Source organism: Sus scrofa, chromosome 16, assembly GCF_000003025.6.
Source record: "Sus scrofa isolate TJ Tabasco breed Duroc chromosome 16, Sscrofa11.1, whole genome shotgun sequence".
Classification (NCBI taxonomy): domain Eukaryota; kingdom Metazoa; phylum Chordata; class Mammalia; order Artiodactyla; family Suidae; genus Sus; species Sus scrofa.
This window is the reverse complement of record NC_010458.4, coordinates 78,874,681-78,892,827: the sequence shown is the minus strand read 5'-3', so window position 1 is coordinate 78,892,827 and position 18,147 is coordinate 78,874,681.

Here is an 18,147-nt window from a genome sequence, read left to right as displayed (position 1 = left end):
CCAGTGCCCTGAGGACCCCAGCCTGTCCACGCACGTCCCTGCTGGGGCCCAGCGAGGCCACCCGGCCTCCCTGACATGCTCCTCATAGGGTCCTCTGCCATCTATTCAGAACCACTCTGGGCACTTCTGTCCTTTTTGCTGATGATCTCGCTGTATAAAGGGCTGAGCGCCCCCCATTCAGGCCTGGGCACTGGCTCCCGGCCCCCGGCTCAGGCCAGGGCATCAACGACACGTGTTCAGTCGGGGGTTCTTGCACAGAAACACAGAAAACAAGGCTGCAGGTTGACCGGTGGAGAAAAGGCTGTGTCCAGAGGCCCAGAGGCCCAGCCCGAGTGTCCCCAGGATGGCAGTGGATCCATGTCCACTGCTCAGGGCTCGCTGACCACAGAACACAGCTCAGTGCGTCCCATGACTGGACTGAGCTTGTGACTTGCTGGCTAGAATTTAGGATGGACCATCATGAGCTTATTTCACAAAAAAAGGGCAGCGGACATTGGCCTTCGCAGGACACTGGGCTGGGGGAGCGGCCCCCCAGCGCCCAGCTGGGGAGGCCCCTGGCCCAGATGCTCCAGACCCCAGACCCTCCCCGGCCACTGCCACACGGCACCTGTGGGCAGGGAACCAGCTGCTGCGGGCGTGACATGCACATGTGCGTGCACCACACGTCCCCTGGCTTGTTGCGATGTTTGCCCGCGCTGGGCAGGGAGACATGACTCTTTACTGGGGGGAGGGGGGCGAGCAGGGGATGTTCGTAAGAACCTGGATTTGGAAGCAGAGTCAGGACTTGATGGAGCTGAGACCCCAGTCTGCCCACCACGGCCCCGAGTCAGGCCTCCGCTTGGAGCTGGAAAGGACACGCGGACCCCAGGTGTGGCGGTGCCTGCAGCTCACACTTGGGGGAGGTGGGCTGGTGAGAGTCATAATGCACAGCCCCCCACCCCCCATGTCGGAGGCCTGCAGGAGGGAAGGGGCAGGGCAGGGCGGGGCTGGCACCTGGGGGCGGGAACTCCTGGCAGGTGAGGCTGCGGGTTGGGACAGTCAGGGCACGTCCACAAGCTCGGCGGTCTCGCTGCTCTCTGGCGGATGGGGTTGCCCACAGTGTGGTGACAGGGCCCACACCGATTTGGCAGATACCTGTTGGTGTAGAGAAGGTGCCGGGTGGCTGATGTGGGCGGGCCCTCTGGGGTGGTGGGCTGCTGGGGGACAGGAAAGGTGGCACAGGTGCCGGAGATGTTTCTGGGAGGAGAGACGGGTGTGGTGGCTGCTGTGAGCACCGGGGCCCTGGGCAGATGGCTGGAGCTGTGGGGAACAGCATTGCGGGAACGGGACTCTCTCGGGGACGAGGACCAGCGCGGGCGTGGTCCAGGGAGTCCACAGCTAGCGAGGGAGACAGCCGGACCTTGAGGGGCAAGAGCTCTGAGCCAAGAGCACGTGGGTCAGTGGTTCCGTGGGGAGGAAGCAAAGACGCTCCTCCATGTCCACAGGCTCTGGGTTTCAGGGGCCACAATGTCACGGCCGTGGGGGCCCACCACCGCTTTAGCCGCGATCTGGGGGTGGAGAGCCTGCCTTCCTGCTGCTTCCTGCTGGCTAGACCCGCGCCGCGCTTTCCTTCATTAAACACACCAACACGGGAAGGTTAAACAGCATCCGAACGGCCCTGAAAGCAGCAGACGGTGTCGAGGGGGCCTTTGGAGGGTGTCTGATAAGGTGCTGCCAACCCACCTCTCCCAGCTGCGAAAACCCCGAAATCCCGACCAGCTCCGTGGTGGGGCCAGCGACCCCTGGCCAGTTCCTTTAGGGTCCCTCTTAAGGAGACGTTTCAGTTAGGTGGTGAAACAACACAAACCCAACTGCTTCGACCTTGGGGCGGGTGGTACCGCAGAGGTAGTGTGGACACGTGGACGGGGAATTCGCAGCAGGCACCAGGCATCGGCAAAGAGGTTTTGTCCCAAAGGACCCGAGCCACTTAGCACAGCACTGCGCTGTTCTGAAGGTGCCAATTCTGGGGGAGCAGGTGGGAAGGTTGGGGAGGAGACAGCTCTTAGGGCCCTGCAGGAGCTCCCTTCTCAGGCTTCACCCACCTGCTCAGGTCAAGAACCAGGTGCCATCCTGGCTCCAGCCCTGGCCTGAGCAGCCACATCTGGCCATCAGACTACCCTCTCGGCCCCACTGCAGGGTGGGGCACCCCGGCCCTCCCTGCACCTCAGAGGCGCTGGCCTCGGCTGTCCTGAAGGCCCGATGGCTGCGGACTGCCGTGTCCCTCAGCCTACGCTGAGCCGGGGGTCTGTTCTTAGTGTTAAATCTTGTTAGGATGAGGCACGTGTGTAGCTGCAGCAGACACTGCCGTCATCTCAAAGGTTCACAAATAGCCCTTCAGTTTACGAGGGTGAAAAGCCCTTTAATGCTGCGGTTCTGGCAGCTGAGTCCCACCCCCGTCCCTCCTCTGGGCCTGGCTCTCTACCCCCCCTCCCCCGCCAACCCCAGCATGAAGGGGAGGTGGGCTCACACGGGCAGGTGCCAAGCATCACCTGCCCTGGCTTCACTGGTGCTAGAGCGAAGGCAGCAGCCCGCCGGGTCCCGACAGCGTGCCCGGGAGGGCGGTGAGCTGAGAGGGCGCCGGGGAGGTTTGGGGCCGGTTCTGGGATTGGCGTCCAGGCGTCCTCTCGCCCGTGCTATCCTGCCCCGCCAGCCTCGTCAAGGGCTGTCCCTCTGCCGAGCACAGCAGCCCAGCAGCCCGTCTTCACGCTCCATCACAGCACGGAGGCCGCCTCCGCGCCCTGTCCGGCCAGACCGTCACCCACCCTGAAGAGCACCCCGTGCCCTGCGTTCGTCTGCCCCTCTGTGCGCTTTTCTGCAGCGCGACCACCAGCTAAGAGGACCGTCTGTCCAGGTGTCCATCCACGGGCCCCATGTCCCGCTAACCCGGAGCTGGTCCGGGACAGGGTGCAGGGTGGACATGGGCCGGCAGGGGCCAGGAGGAGGCTGCCTCGCCCGCAGGGCCTCACCGGCTCTTCGCCAGGAGCCGCACGGCCCTGTCCCCGCCTTCCAGCAGGTCAACTCGTCATCCAGCCAGGTTACTAACTGGCAGCACAGGAACACCAACGCGATGCTTTGGCAATTTGCTCGAACACGCAGTGGAGTTAAAATCATTTCTCTGCCGACCAGGAATGACTCTGCGCCGCCCCAATCAATGCGGTCCCGGCAGGCGCTCTGCCAGCCTCGGAAACACACTCCCGACAACCGCCTCCCCACCGGGAGATCTGGTTCTCGTCTTTTCTCTTTCTTTTTTTAATAAAACATATTTAATTTTTTAGGAATTTTGCCTAGGAAACTTGGGAAATATTTTGCTTCTTAACAAATAAATTTGTATAATTGGGGACTAGGCTTATGGATAGAGCTTATTTTTTTCCAGTATTTTCCGAGTGGTGTATGCCTTTTTTATTATGCTTTTTTTCCCTGCAGAGTTCCGATTTTATGCCTTTATGCTTTTTTTCTAGGGTTGAGATTTTGTCCTAGGAATTCCAGGACATCTGGCCCGATGTGAAGGAGCCATCCATGAGTCCTGTCTCTAGAAATACAATTCAAGCCATGTGGGTAATTTAAAATGGTTTAATAGTCGCATTGAAAAAAGTAAAAAGAAACAGAGGAAATTGATTTTTTTTTTCTTTTCTTTTAGGGCCGCAGATGCGACATATAGAAGTTCCTGGGCTAGTGGTCAAATCAGAGCTGTAGCTGCCGGCTTATGCCGCAGCCACAGCAATGCGGGATCTGAGCCGCGTCTGCCACCTGCACCACCGCTCACGGCAACGCCGGATCCTTAACCCGCTGAGCGAGGCCAGGGGTTGAATCCATGTCCTCATGGATACTAGTCGGAGTTCATGACCTCTTAGCCACAACGGGAACTCTGGAGATTGATTTTAATATATATTTCATTTAACCCCGGATATCCAAAATGTTGTTAATTTAACAGGTACCCAATAGAAAGAAAACGGGGAGGAGTTCCCGTTGCGGCGCAGTGGTTAACGAATCTGACCAGGGACCACGAAGTTGCGGGTTCGCTCCCTGGCCTCGCCCAGTGGGTTAAGGATCCGACGTTGCTGTGAGCTGTGGTGCAGGTGGCAGGCGCGGCTCAGATCCCGCGTTGCTGTGGCTCTGGCCTGGGCCAGAGACTACAGCTCTGATTAGACCCCTAGCCTGGAAACCTCCATGTGTTGTGGGTGCGGCCCCAGAAAAGGCAAAAGAAAGAAAGAAAGAAAATGTGGAGTGAGAGATTTTCCATGTCTTTTCGTACTGACTCTGCCGCCCGCAGTCCGTCTTCATCCTGACCAGCCGCATTCCAGCTGCGGGGCCACGTGGGGCTGGCGGTCACAGCGCTGCAGGCACAGCTCTAGAGAGAGGCCAGGAAGTGTCGGCCTGGGGCCAGTCTGCTGCCAGCTGCTTGGGGTGGCCCTCGAGCTAAGAATGAATCTTCCATTTTTCAATGGCTGGACGAAGCAACACAAAAGACGAGGCAGTAGGGACCACAGGTCATGACATTTGGGTTTATTACTTTTTTCTTTCTTTTTTAGGGCTGCACCTGCAGCGTATGGAAGTTCCCAGGCTGGGGGTGGAAACAGAGCGGCACCTGCCGGCCTACCCCACAGCCACCACAACGCCAAATCAGAGCCACGTCTGCTACCTACAACACCACAGCTCATGGCAATGCCAGATCCCTAACCCACTGAGCGGGGCCAGGGATCGAACGTGCGTCCTCATGGACACTATGTTGGGTTCTTTATTCGCTGAGCCACAACAGGAACTCCTATTAGTTACTTTCAAATGAGTTAATAATACATTTAATTTTTCTCAGTTTTCATTTAAAAAATGAAACCATAAACAGCTGTAATTTGCTCTAGGGGGTTGAGAAGCGGGTCTGGTCTGACCCGGGGATGGCAACAACGTCTCAGAGAGGCTCGGGCAGTGAGGGGAGCCCCGCCTGGCACTGTCGCTGGGGCCCTGGCACCCCCACCGCCCTCTCCAAGCCCCTTCTCACCCCGACACCCCCCACTGCCAGGGTTAAGGTAGAAGGCTGCTTCCTAGTCCTGACAGCCTTGCTGTAGAGAGAATTTTGTTGAGTCATGTTTGACTGCTGTCCCGCCCTTTCACAGGCTTCCGTGCAACCTGAGAAAAGCTGCTGGGCCAATGGTACCAGCCGGTCCCTCTGAGCGCCCCGTGGGGCGGAAGGGAGGCGTTGTCTGCGTCTTTAGTTTACGAGCTTGCTGGCTGTTATCGCCTACGTCGCAGGTGCCCAAGCTTGCAAACCTGTCATTAACTCTCTCTTAAAACACTCCTGGCAGGCCATGAGACTGCGTGCCCAGAGCCGGGAGCAGGCGTGGGCCAGGCCGGGTCAGGCGGTTTCAATCTGAAGAGCTCTCCTTCCAGGCTGCAGCGCTCACCCGGAGACCTAGTCCTGCTGTCCTGTGAGGTGGCTTCTGACGCTCCCGGAAGATGCCGCTCGTGGACCCACAGAGGAAGGGAGGTCAGACGGTCCTCAGGGGTCCGTGGGCACCAGGCACCCCTCTCGGCTGTGCAGGAGCCTGGGAGCCCCTGGTGTCCCTGACCCTGTTCGGGGACCAGAGTCCTGAATGTTCTCCCCAGCATCCTGGCATCCCAGGAGGGTCTCTGCTGAAAGCCTGGGGGCCGCTTCCTGGACCCCGCACCTGTTTGCGGGGTGGGTGTGCTCCAGAGCACCTATAATCCCCGAGTGTTAGTGCATGGGGACTTGGGACCACTGGCCATTGGGCGTGTCGCTTCTGGCCGTGTGCAGGTGGCCTGGCTGGTCCAGAGGAGGCCCTCGAGGGAGGAAAAGGCTCTGGGAAGCTGCTCCCTCAGTTATGTCTGCCTGTACCAACCAGATGGCCTGGTTCCTGCCTCCAGCAAAGGAGCTCCCTGGGTGGTGGGGGATGGGCTGCTGCCCCACTCAGTCTTCCCGGCCGAGATGCCCTGTCCCCTTGGGGGTCAGGGAGGGTCCTGCTGACTGCCGCTGTCCTCTCCCAACAGAAATGACAGATCCCCCTGGGCCAACAAGGGCCGCCTCGCCCGGGAGACATGGACCCCTGCACCCAGTGGCTGGTTGCCACAGACCGGGCCCCTTGAGTCCTGGTTGGAAGGGGCTGTTCTGCTGGGCTGTGCCTGCTCTAGACTAAAGCCACTCTCCAGGTGAGTCCAGCCTCAGCCTCGGCACCCCCTGGGAACTTGCCAGAGATGCACATCCTTAGGGCACACGCAGGCGCGGCAGGTAGGACCGGATTGGGGTGGCTCGTCTGCAGCTGAGGCCACCTCCTTGCTTCATTTTCGCCCCCATTCCCGGATGCAGGCTGGGCCCCTAGGATCTGAGGTGGCCTCCTCCCAGCGCCAAGGTCCCCCCCAAACTAGAGCAAACGTTGCCGCATCCCTTCGTCCTCCCTCTTACCTTCCACGTCCTCCGTCTCTCCACACAAGAGAGCCCAAGACCGACCGGCGGAAATTCAGAGCAAAGTGGCTGGAGGAAGTTCTTTAACGCATCTAAATTCGGCGTTTTAGTTTTTACAGTAGCCCCAGTGCCCAGGCTTGACGGTCACTGCGTTATTCCCTCACTTCTCCTTTAAAGTCAGCAACGTCAAAGGAAAACACACCCAGAAGGAAATAAATCCATTAATTGGGCGATTTTCAGGTCACATAAAAATCAATTTTATACTTGAAATAAGATCACACAAGGGCATTTCAACCTTGTCTCGGGTTGGGCTGCGCCATACGGCGGCCGCTGGCCACGCGGGGCCGGACAGCACCTGCAGCGCTGCCGCTCTGGGTTGGGAGGTGCCCTTCGTGTGATCCGGACCCCGGCTGCGAGGGACAGCGCCAAGAGGAACGCAGAGAGCCCCCGAGATGGTCCAGGACTGGCCCCACGCTGCAGCGGAGAGGCTTGGACATGTCGGGTTAATAAAGAACATTATTAAAATCACTTTCACCTGTTTCTTTTCACTTTTTAACAAGGCTGTGGAAAATTTAAGAGCACACATGTGGCTCAGGCTGTATTGTTTTTGGACAGCGCTGATCTGAAGGAGACTAAGAGCTGCCAGCTCAGCCGTGAAGGGCTCGCCAGGCTGCCGTCCACAGGCCAAGGGGGCGGAGGGAACCGGGACTTGACCCCCCCACCCAGGGCCATGGCTCGGTTGGGCGTTGGCCCCTCAGGTGCCAGGGAAGGCTCTGGACCCGGCTCTCCGCTCCCTGCCTCCACTCTCGCTCCACAGCTTGGGATGCTGGATGCCGTTCAGCGGAGCTGTCTGTCGGCCAGAGAGATTTTTAAGCCACAGCGAGCACATCTGGAAGACACGGCCTGAGAAGCACAGGCCTGTCTGGGTCACGGCAGATCTGCGCAGGAGGAAATTCCACAGGCTCCCGTGGGCAGGACGTGGCAACGCTCGACAACCTCCACTGGCAGGAAACGCGCCTTCGCATTTGCCGTTAAACGGTTTCCTCCTGATGTTTCCAAAAAATAGAGGGAGAACAGCTGGTCGCCAAACTCAGTGTAAAGTCCTCCGCGTAAATCAAAGGCAGGTTTTATTTTACCCCAAATTTCTGTCCCCCAGGCGGGAAGACCTCGGTTCCTTGAATAAAGACAACGGTGATTTTTTATCCCACAAGAAGCAAAAGAAAGACAATCTGACGATTGTCCATTTGACGGATTATTTAAGCATGTTTTGGGATTTGTGTATCAGCGGGTATCGGAAACCACAATAGGAAGACCGTGCTATTCATAAGCTCAAAAACTAAGTGGAAGAGTGTTGCGGGAGTTCTCTGATTTCGTTGGTTCCACGTCCTTATACTTACAAGTACTGTCCATGGCGACACGGCTGAAATGGAAGGAGAGTTCAGGTGACCGTCAGGGACCTCAGGAGCCGCCTCCACGGGTCCTCACGCCACCTCCTCCACCAGCCTCACGCCGGCGCCGCTGCCAGGCCTGCTGCTCAGGGAGGTGGGCGGCCGTGCCCGCACATGGTGGGCCAGCCGTGGCGCTGCTGCACGAAGACATATGGTGTTCTGGGCTTGTGGAGATGCGGCCAGATGTCGGGCCAGCTATGGAATCTGCGGGGTCCGGGGAAAAATCAAAACGCGAGACCCTTATAAGAAAATGGTTAAGAATTTCACCAGGGCGTGGGTGAAGCGTTCAGTAAAGCGGGGGGCCTTTCTACACGGGGGCCTTGGTGGCGCACAGGGCACACGCCCACGGAGCTGGCCCTGGGCCTGCCGCACAGCAGCCTGGGGACGGTGCTTGTGCTGGCACCTTGGACAAGCTGACCCCGAGACCGGGGGACAAGGGAAAGGGACTGGGAGGCGTGGTGGCTGAGCTACGTGGACCCTAAGTGCCACCAAGCGGTCGGACAGACGTCTCTCCAGGCTTTGGATCAAGGAGAGAGCAAAGAGCTGTCGTCGCCACGGAGGACAAACGCGCCGCAGCCCGTCGGGGAAAGCACATATTTTCGTGGTTACGTTTTATCCCCTTCCTCCTCCTCCTCCTCCCGCTGCTCTTCCCTGTGTGTCTTTAGCAGCGGTGAGACGCTCTTAGCAGTGGCACTGAGGTTCGCTGGCCTCAGAACAACTGCACCAAAGGCCCTCCTTTTGCTTCATTGACGTGACTGAAGATGAACTTGCCATCGCGCTCGGTCATCCGCGTGCTGCACGGCTGTCTCGAATTTTCCCCCGAAGCCACGCGTCTTAGGTGGGTGGGTGGCCCTGGCTTCGTGCTGAACCACCTCCCTCTCTTCCCTCTTCGGTTCTCACGCAGGCCGGCTCATGAGTGAGACACCTGGTGACTCCCCTTAACCAGACAGGCTGCTGGGCCTAAGCCAGGCCGGGCGATTCTCCTTCGGAAGGACTGCGCGTCAGTTCGCACACACACCACAACGCCTCCCCGGGGGGCCTGGTCTTGGCTTCTGGCCCAGGAGCGGCCCCCGCACGGAGGGGCGTTGTCGGAGGCACATCAGGGCCCCGAGACGGGGCTCTGTTTCCATCTGCCCCGACTTTCTTCCGGGCGTGAATTCTCTGGCACCTGAAAGCAGCCGGGGGCAGTTTCGGAGCAGCACGTTCTGCTGTCCCGTGTGGCGACTCACCGTCTCCCCGCCACCTGAGCATCGACCCGCTTCCCTGGGGACCTGCTGAGGGAGCCCGTGTGTTTCCAGGATGGCTCAGCAGGAGCTGGGGGGGGGGGGCGCGGAGGGGGGGACGTTACCAGAGTCGAGGCAGCGGAGGAGACGATTCAGCTGTGACGAGGACACCTGTCCACGTGGGCTGGGGAAAGCCGCCCTGGGGTAGCTCGCCGCCCTGCGCGGGGTCTCCAAGCCAGGGCTGTAATTAGCTTCACAGCGTTTCCAGGGTATCCTGGAAACACGCAGAGAACACCCCGCCCCTCTCACCAGGCCCTGCAAGGCGCCCAGGGAGGTGTTCCGAGGACAATAAAACAGGACATTCCCGGTCCGCGTCCTCGCAGGGCGGGCTGGGCAGGACTTTCCGCCACCATGGGGCTCTTCACGTCTCAAGGCTGCTTCTTAGGCTCTGGGTTTGGCCTTCCTCCGGGTGAGCTTGGCCCAAAACCCTCTCCGTGAACTTTACAGTCCATGGGGATTTTTTTTAATAATGATTTTTATTTTTTCCATGATGGCTGGTTTACAGTGTTCTGTCAATTTTCCACTGCGCAGCAAGGTGACCTGGTCACACATACACGTAGACATTCTTTTTTCTCACGTCGTCAGGCTCCATCGTAAGTGATGGGTAGAGCTCCCAGTGCTGCACAGCAGGGTCTCATGGCTTGTCCTTTCCAAAGGCCATGGTTTGCATCTCTTAACCCAGTCCACCCCACTCCCTCCCCCTCCCCTCAGCAACCCCAAGTCTGTTCTCCAAGCCCATGATTTTCCACGGGGACGTTTTAAGGAAAAGTTCATCTAAGCTTTTTTGTGAGAATCACCTGAAGGTCAAAATACAGGGTCAGGTCTCCACCTGTAATTTGCTTTATGAGCCTTCTTCTTAGAAATAAGTTTTCACGGTTTCAGCAGGTGGCCACGATGATGAGGCTGTGACAGGAAAGCAGATTTTCATGTCAGAGGCCCCTGGACCGGGCTGCAAGTTTAACCTGCCGGAGTCTGACCGCGGCACCGAATCGTGTGCCCATGAGCAGCGGCAGGCTGACGACGGAGTGATTTCAGGGCCCGGAGGCGGCCGGGGAGGCTGGAAGAGACGGATGAGAGCTGACACATCCGAGCAGCAGTGGAGCAGCGCACGACTTAATGGGCCTCCAGGCTGTCCTGGGATTTGTGCCGCTCTCGCCCATGAAATATTCACTGGCTCAGGGATGTGGTCCGGCCGCCCTGGCTGGAGCAAGAGGGCAGCCGCGGGGGAGGCCCTGCTCTCTGACAGCTTCCAGTCGGCTGTGATCCGGGCTGGTGAGGGGGCAGATCCAGCCACCCTCTCCCATGTGGGGCCGCATCCCTGCTTTTCTGGAAGCGCCCGCCCCAAAGGGCACGGGAAGCACGTGCCTTTGGGACCCGCCCTTGGTGATCTGCTTTGTGGGCCATTTCCCACGGGGTCTCCTGGGCAGGACACCGCAGCGCACGGTCAAGGATGAGAAAGCTGGGAGGGACCATGCTGCGAGGCTGTGACCGAGTCCCTGAAAAAGGAGCGCATGGGAAATCCGCCGTGTGTCCACTTTTGGACCGTGCCCTCGCCCGCCTCTCGCAGAGGAAGGACTGGGCCGGGGTGCCCGCAGGGCAGCTCCTGGTTTCGCCGAGGGCACGGGCCGAGGGACCCGCTCGCTCTGGGCTGGATTACCTGTGAGGAGGCCTGGTGTCTGCTTCCCCCACATCACCGCTGCGTCTGTCTTCCCGGCTCAGGGCGCTCAGAGCTCCGGCGCCCGGGCACCGTCCCCGTCCGACCAGGGGGTGTGGGTGGAGGGATGGACGCTCCGGCCGCTCTGGGCCTTCCTCTCCCCTCCTACCCCGGGGCGAGCTAGAGGATGCATGTGGATCTGGCCAGGTCACAAGAGCTGGGGACCCCCAGCGTCCCCGTGGGGCAGAGGCCCCACCCCACTAGCGCTCCCTGCGGTTTGAGACAAAGGGACCTTTGTGGGGTTTTTGTGTTTGTTAGAGCAGATGGCTGCCCGCCAACACCTGGCACCGAGAACCGTGGCACTTGGAACCCTTCACTGGCAAAGATAAACACATGCACTGCACAGTTTTAATAGGATCTGGGTCTTGGGGTGTCACCAGGGGTGGGGGTTTGAGGAAGAGTCATCATAGAACAGGTGCTCGTGGCAATAAGGTCTTCTTTCCTAGGGTTCGAACTCCAGGTAATGTTCTGAAGGCCCGGTTCTTACTCCAGCCTGGACGCGGCTCCCACACGTGTGTCTGTGGGTTCTGTTCCAGGACGGCAGGGGGTCTGGAAGTGTGCTCGTCACGCTGACCTGTGCTCCCCTCATGGGCTCCAGGAACCAAAAAGGGGGAGAAAGCATTTCTACTTGTCCATCAATGAGCACATGCTTCCTGTCTTTGGAAAAAGAAATTTGCTCAGGCCAGGGTCTCCAAGGAAAAATAGTGATGCCGAAACAACCACAGGGTTGAAATGCAGCTGCTGAAAACTCAAGGGCACCTAAGCTGCAGTCACAGAGCTCACCTGCATCTCAGGCTCCCCCCAACACCCCTGGCCCGCCCTCCTGTGTCTCCATGGCCTCCTGGTGACACCCGCAGGTGGGATTCTGGCTTTGTTCTGTGTGGGGGAGGGCGGCTGCCCCACCTCCTCCCCATCCTCCCGGCCAGGGGACAGTGCGCGGGGAGGCTGTTTAGAACCAGGACTCGGCAAAGGGCCCCTGTGAAGGGGAGAGTGGGGTGGGGGGAGGCCACAGTGAGCAGGTGCGTTCAGCATCGTGTCTGCAGAGCAGAGTCTTGAGACCAGGTCCTGAGCACCTGCAGTTGTGTCCCTGCTCAGCTCTGAGGCAGTTTTCCTCGAGGCCCCTGGCGTCAGTCCCCAGTCTTCTGAGGGGCTGGCTTTGGCTCCCAGTGCCTCCAGCACTTCTCCGGCCCCCAGGATGCCGCTGGGAACTGTGGTCCCGCTGTCATGGCCCCTCTCTGGCACCTGGTCACACATGGGTTATGGGCTGCAGCCGTGAGACCTCCCTGTCCCTGTCACCATGCCTCCCTCACTGCCACCCCATCTCCTGGCAGGCAGGGGACCGCAGCCACCTCCCCTGAGTCTCACGTGCCTGAGATGGAGCGGAGCAGGATGGGGCTGGATGGGGAGAGTAGCGAGTGAGCAGCCCTCGGCCTTTAAGGAGGGCGGTGGGACTCAAGTCTGCGCTGCTTTCTGAGGGGTCTTTCTTGGTCACCCGTGACGCCTCCCGCCCGAGATCACCGTGGCTTCCGGGGGCTTCCCCCCCCCCCGCCCCCGCAGGAGCTTCGAGAACCAGGGGCCAATGGGCTGAGGTCCTGAGGCAGCTGCACTCCGGAAGAGGGGGTCCCTGGGGGCCGAGGGGTTGCGTGTTGAGTGTGGAGGATTTATCTAGATCTGGCCCAGGATTTCCCCACGGTTCACATACGCACAGTCTGACAAAATTCTGCTTTTAAGGAGTTTAGACAACGGTTTGCGAGAGACTGAGATCAAGGCGTTTTTCCTTCACCTCCTTTGGGGGCTGGATTTGCAAGTGTGGGGTCACAGGGCTTATCTGGAGGGAGTTGGGCAGAAAGGGAGGGAAGGGGTATGAACTCGATCCTTCTCTCAGCGCTTCCCTTTGAGCAGGTGTCCAAGCGACCGAGCCGCCCCCCCCACGCCGCTCCCCAGGCCAAGCCCCTGCCGGCCCCCAGAGTCAGGGACAGTGGGGCTGTGGCAGGAGGGCAGGGCTGTCTCTCAGTGTGAGCCCCTGATGCTCACAGGAAACCAGCTCTGCAAGGTTCAGGTGACCCAGAAGCTTACAAAAGGCAAGGGGGTCTCTGGAGAAAGCCCCTGGGGGGCAGGGGAGCTGGGGCACCAAGTGTGCATCCTAGGGAGACTGAGGCTCAGGGGAAACACTTCCGCTCGGGCAGCCTGGCCCCCAAAGGCGTCCACCCCGAGTCCGTGGGGACATCGTTTTCTGCCTCTGAAACGCCCAGGAGAGCAGGTGAGGTGCTGCCTCAGACTGGCCGGGTCTCCCTCACAGGAGATTTGTCCTCCACTGGCGGGGGAGGGGGGTGTGGACCCCCCGGGGCAGGCACCACCCCTGCATCCTGAGATGGTGTTCACGCCCACCAGCCAGCACTTCCTGCTAATGCTGCTGCCCACGGATATCGTCCCAAACCTCATGCCTCGGGCCCCGCGCAGGCAGCCTTGGGTGCACCTGCCTGAGACCTGGTGGTGGCTGCGAGAGAGAAAGGCCACTCCTGCCACCTCCCGTGGCAAGCCCTGTGTGTCGGGCTGGCATTTGTGTAGAGTCCCCACCACAGTGGCTTTCCCACGTCGGCCACCGGGCCGCCGTCTCCTCTCAGCGCGCGGAAGGGTGTGGCTGCTCCCCAGGCTCCCAACAAGCCTGAGGGCCAACCCACCCTGGAAAGCCTTGCTCTGCCCACCGCACTCCCTGCAAATAAGCCCTGACTAGAGAAGCCAAAGAGAAGATAACACAGAACAAACTTTCAACTTGCAAAACCTGTCAGAGCCGAGCTGAACAGCGGGGTGGCTGGAGGCAGAAGGAGAAGCAGGTCCCATCAGGCCGCTGAAATCTTGGTGTTTTATCCACCCCTGCTTTTGGCAGGAGGACTTCCTTTAAAATACTGCTCTGGGATATGGTCGGTCTCAATTACCACGTCTCACTGAGGCCCCTGAAACAGGGAAAACGCGGCTGAGGTACGCAGACAGCCCGGGAACGAATCCAGAGGGACGCCACGGCTCAGCGTCCCCTCCTTGCTCATAGGTGAGCTCCAGGCTTAAAGAGCTTGTGGTTCCCAAGTTAACGGGCTGTACTCGGGTCAACTGGCAAGATGTGGGTTACCTCCCGCCCAAACCACGGCCGTATTGCTGTCGTGATTTCTCCTTGGCTCACTGGCTGTGCAGAACCCTTGGCTTCCGTACCCGGGGGTTTGCTCGTCGCCTCCTGTCATGGTGCTGGGACAGCTGTGTCGTGATCAGACAACGCTCTTGGTGTGTTTCACTCCTTTGGAGTGTGCTGTGGCTTAGCTGGTGCCCGGTCTGTGAATGGCGGTGCCCGTTCTCCACGTGCTTGTGGAAATGTCTTCTCCACGTGAGAATTCAATGCTCGTCTCTCCTTTCAGTGGGTGTTCTAGCTTTCTGTACCTAGACGCATGTTTATTTCTTTTGGCATCACGGAGAGGGTTGCGTTAAAACCTCTTCCTTGAGTTTGGGATTTAATTACTTGTGATTTCTAATTTTTCTGGCATTCACTTTACATATTTGAAGCTGCCGTGTGAACGCACGCTAATTGGAATATGATGTATTGTCCTGGTGGATTGACAGTTTTTTTCCTGGTGAAATACCTGTTTTTTTTTTCTTCCGGTGACACGGTAACATTCTTTCCCTTGGTGTCTGCTTTGCCTGGGCTGAATATGTCACCACCTGTGTCAGCCCACAAAACAAGTCTTCCTAGTTAACAGACTGAAACGCTATGAGATATGTGCCCAACTGTAATGAAACAAATGAAACATCACTCACGGAGGGAAACCTGGAACGTTTACAACCATGCAGATATTAAAAAACACACACAGCTAATGGGCCAAAGAAGAAATCACAAAAGACTTTAGAAAAAAGTTTGAGGAATGAAAATGCAAAATAGCAAACGCATGGGACAAAGTAGCAAACGCATGGGACAGAGTAGCAAACGCATGGGACAGAGTAGCAAACGCATGGGACCGAGTGAAAGAAGTGCTCAGACCCGCCTGCATGAAAGACAAGCTCAGAGAACCCCCTAACCTTCCACCTTAAGGAACTAGAAAAAGAAGAAGAAACTAATGCAAAGCAAGAAAAGGGAAGGAGAAGATAAATATTAAATGAGAGAAAAATGAACTGGAGAGTAGACAAGCAATAGAGAGAACTAATGAAACGAAACATTGGTTCTTTGAAAAGAGAAAAATATGGGCAGGACTTTAATTAGCTTAACAAAGAGATAATGGAGAGACAACACTAATCACTAAATTCAGGAATAAAAGCAAGGACATTACACCACATTTACAGAAGTAAAAATAATTTTAAAGTAATGCTATGAACAATTTATGCTGACAAATTATATAACCTAAAGAAACCAGACAAATGCCTAGAAACACACATAGTGCCAAAACTGACTCAAGAATGAAGAGTAAATCTTTTTTTTTTCTTTTTTAGGGCCGCCCCAGGGCATATGGAAGTTCCCAGGCTAGGGGTCGAATTGGAACTACAGCTGCTGACCTACACCACAGCTACAGCAACGCTGGATTCTTAACCCCCTGAGCGAGGCCAGGGATTGAACCCAGATCCTCATGGATACTAGTTGGATTCATTTCCGCTGTGCCACAATGGGAATTCCAGAGAGTAAATCTTAATAAATCTATAAAAAATAAGGGATTGAATCAAAAATTTTAAAAAACCTCCCAATGAGTCTCCTAGGACAGACGTCTCCACTGTTGAATTTCCAAAATACAGGAGGAGCTGGCTCTACCAAATGTTCTCATTTACCAAAGCCAAGCAAAGACATCAGACAAGCAAACCAGAAAACCATAGGTCTGCATCCCTTAAGAATATAGACAAATATTCTCAACAAAATTCTAGCAGCGCAAATCCAGCAGCATATTAAGAGGATTAAACACCACGACTAAATGGGATTTATCCCGAGAATGTGAGGGTGTTTCAGCATCTGAAAGTCAAACAATGTAATACAGCATAATAATAGGATGAAGGGAGGCAAAGGGATGAGCTCCATTGATGCAGAAAAAGGCATTTGAAAAAGTCAACACTTCTTCATGCTATGAAGACTCAATAAACTAGGAATAGAAGGAAACTGTCTTAATGAGATCAAGGGTATCTATGAAAACCCACAGCTGACATCACACTCAATGGTGAAGTCTAAAAATTTTCCTCGTAAGAGCAAGGACGAGATGAGAACATCTGTTCTCACCTCTTCAAATTGTACGGGAGGTTCCAGCCAGGGCAGCTAGGTGAGAAAAAGTGATGAACACACACCTGTTCTCTCTGTCTGTGAGTCTGTGTCTGTTCTGTAGAAAGGATTGTTTGTGCCATATTTTGGATTCCACATAGAAGTGATATCATATGGTATTTGTCTTTCTCTTTCTGAATTACTTCACTTGGCATGAGTATCTCCAGTGGCATCCATGTTGCTGCAAATGATGTTCTTCCATTCTTTTTCATGGCTGAGTAGTATTCCATTGGGTATATGCACCATTCATCTGTCAGTGGACATTTAGGTTATTTCCATGTCTTGGCTCTTGATTGTGAGCACTACTGCAATGACTATAGGGGTCTGTGTATCTTTTTGAATACAGTTTTGGGAGGGAGTGGGCTGGACTGGGAGTTTGGGGTTAGTAAGTGCAAAGTATTACATTCAGAATGGATGAGCAATGAGGTCCTACTGTACAGCACAGGACGCTGTATCCAGTCTCCTGGTTCAGAACATGATAGATGATCATATGACAAAAAGAATGTACATATATGTATGACTGGGTCGCTTTGCTGTACAGCAGCAACTGGCACAACATTGTAAATCAACTGTACTTTAGTAAAAAATAAATAAAATAAAAGAGAAACGAGCAGCACCCACATTGGAAAGGAAGAACAAAACTGCTTCTATTCATAGATGACATAATAGATAGATAGAAACTCCAAAGTCACACATAAACAGCATTTAAAGCTAATATATAAGAAAACAAAGTTGAAGGACAAAATCAACATAGAGACATCAGCTGTATTTCTACTCATTAACAATAAGCAATCCCAGAATGAAAGTATGAATAAAACTCTATCACCAATAGCATCAAAAAGAATAAAAAAGTTTAACTAAGGAGGTACAAGGCTTAAACATCTGAAACTACACAACCTTTCAAAAGACATGTCACGACCTCACTAAACGGAGAGACGCCCCCGCTCACGGATTGGACGACTCCAGGCGGGGCACGCCGCTCGCAGCCAGCGGAGTCCCTGCCAAAGTCTCAAAGGCCTTTTGTGTGTCTGGAAATGCTGATCCTGGGATCCATTTGGAATATCAAGGACTTCTGAACAGGAAAACCATCTTGAAAAAGAAGATGGACTGGAAACACAAGGCATAGAGATTGGGAGGAAGAAATACCGCTGCTGTCTCTGATGACAGAGGACGTGGGTCATCGGCACACAGACTCCGAAAACACTGAAAGCCCCTCCTGGAGCGAGTATGCGACTACAGCAGGTTCGAAGGACACGAGGCTGATATGCAATTACTATGTAACTGTATATTGATAGTTAATTGCTTTCCTACACAGCAGCAATGAGCAAATGGAGCTTGAAAGGAAGACCACAGTATCGTTATGTTTTCTTCCAAAATGAAACATTTAGACAGAAATCTGACAAAATATGTACAAGATATATATGAGGAAAACCACAAAATTCTAATGGACGAAATCAAAGAACTAAGCAAACGGAGAGTTATTCCATGTTTATAAATAGAAAACTCAATTTTGTCAAAATGTCAGGTTTTCCCAACTTGAACTATACATTAAACACCATCCCAATCAAAATCACAGCAAGTTATTTTGTGGCTATTGGCAAACCGATTCTAAAGTTGATGCAGAGACGTGAAAGACCCAGAACAGCCAATACTATATTGACAGACAGAAACAAAGCTGAAGGCTGACGCTGCTTGGCTTCCAGACTTACTGTAAGGCTATGGCAATTGAGATGGAAGGTGGTGGTGGAAAGGACAGATGAATAGGTGACTGGAACAGAACAGAGGGACCACAAATGACCCCCTTGCGGACAGCTAACTGTATGTGATGATGGAGCAAAGTGGCTCTTTTCAGCAAGTACTGCTATGCACATGCTATGGGTTTAGACAAATTTATAATGACAAATCTCCATCATTGCAATATCACTATGGTTTGAGGTTAGACATAGAATAGCATAGGACCCAGTGACTCCACTTCT